Genomic DNA, 2,250 nt, shown 5'->3' on the forward strand with positions numbered 1-2,250 from the left:
TTTGCTTGAGTGCAGGCTTTGGACTAAGAGAGATGGACAAGAGGTTGGGTCCTGCTATTACATTATAGGAGTTTGGTTTCAATTTCCCTTCCATAGTTTGTTCCTTTTTTCTCATTCATGCTCACTAGCAATCCTTGAATAAGTTAGTTGGCTTTCAACCTCCCTTTCCTCTCTGATTTACCTGGTAATTCCCCTGCACAGTCACAGCATGAAAAGTACACACTTACACCAATCAAGCTAATGAAAAAGCAGAATGACCTTATTGAGTAATGAGACTATCCTCTCAAGTCAAACTTGAAAGTTGACAGAGTGTTGCCATACTGATTTAGCAAGGGACAGGTAAGCTGTTACTTGTTATGAAGTGCTTCACTCATTGAATTATGCTTGGCGCAAATTCTGCAAAGTGCAAATATGGCTTTTGCCCTCAAAAATTTGATCAACTACTGGGTATGAGTGTACATACACATTGGGGAAATTTTAACAAGCAAAATGTTATGCAACACAGGTTGATTTTGTTATGAGTTGGGCTGTTGGGAAAGCTGGGGTCCTTTCTTAGACAGCACTTAGACATGAAAGAGGCACTACATGAAATCTTGTGACTGAATGAGTATAGAGGAAAAGAACAAAGTGTTTAGGCCAGAGCCATGATTATCTTCTAAAACTCTGTGGGTACATTCAGATTTGGCAGTGTTTACTGTTTCCTTGGCTTAATGACTTACTTTATACTGTTTGGTGTAATTTTTGTAAGAGCTTTGTGATAGTATTAATGCTCAGAGGGGTTATGTAAGTAGATTACACAGCTGGAAATAAACCATTTGGTTTGGCATTCTTGATTTCTGATCCTAAATATTATTTCTTTAAAATTATGCTGCATGAAAAAGAGGGAAAACCTGAGAAAGAAGCAGAGCATTAAACAATCTGATGGGAGATCATTGCTTCAATTATATAATGTAGTTTCTTTTCCGTGAAGGATCCACATGGAAGGAAACCAGCAGGTGAGTGCTCTCACTTGGGGGGCACATTTTGTGGAAACTTCAGGTGCATTTCTACCTTCTTTACACTGAGAAGAATTAAATACAAATGATTTAAGCTACCATGTTTTCTTTGATAAATTATGATTAGTTTTTTCAATAATGTGTGCAAATTTAATTCAGAGTAATATGATTTCTGTTTGTAATGTACATTGCCTTTACATTTTGACAACTTGACGTCTGTCATCAAGAAAGAAAATAATTAATAGTCAGCAGTGGGAGTTTAACATTTTAATTCTCCAGCTGTTGTGCAAAATGTTTTTGTGCATGTAGGCTTAATTAGTCATAAAGCAGAGAATCAAAGCAATGCAGTTACATTATGTAGCTTTTCAACATGCACTGCAGGTAGAAATTGGTAGATTCTTTAGTTTACTTTCATTAGTTAAAGGGAATACAGATATCAAAAACCTTTCAAAGGTTTCTTCATGTTTACAAGGGAACATTAAGACACAAGATCACAGTAGAATACTAGCATGGGTGAAATCTGCAGAACATGAATTGAGCTAATTGTTATAAAGGAAATATTGTAATTTAACCATTTCCAATTCAAAAAAATTGGAATGTCTCTCCAACTAAATAAATAACAAATGAAATTTAACGGCAAACAATTATCTAGAGTAAAATTTTTGTGAAACTGTAACAACAAGAACAAAAAGACAAGACAATCCAGTTACTATGTAAGTTGTTGTGGTTCAGCTGCTGCTTAGGACACCTGTTTTCCATGTCAGAATGAGAGATTGAGTCCCATCTACTCTGCTGCTGATCCAGCTTGCAGCTAATGTACTTGAAGTCCTAACATCCATGTAGGACAACCGGATAGAGTTTTGGGCTTATGATTTCAGCAGAGCCCAGCCCTGATTGTTGCAGACATTTGTGTAGTGAACCCATGCGTGGAAGAAGATTATTCAGTCTTTGTCTCACTCTGTTGATTTGCCATTAAGATAGATGAAAATAAGTAAATAGTAAAGGAAAAAATGGAATATCATCACAATAAAAGTAGTACCAAAACTTTGAACCAAAAACCGATGCAAGAAATATAAAACAAATATGTGAAACCTTCATTTTTTATTATCAAAATCGTTACAGGAAAAAATGCACCATGGATTTATAACATAATCATCCCTTCTCCCATTTGAACAACATCAGATGTATAACACACAAAAATAAATAAAACTACAAAAGCATGGTCATGCTGCAAAGGATAAAATACTCTTTAGAA

The sequence above is a fragment of the Ochotona princeps genome, chromosome X (genome assembly GCF_030435755.1).
Source record: "Ochotona princeps isolate mOchPri1 chromosome X, mOchPri1.hap1, whole genome shotgun sequence".
NCBI lineage: Eukaryota > Metazoa > Chordata > Mammalia > Lagomorpha > Ochotonidae > Ochotona > Ochotona princeps.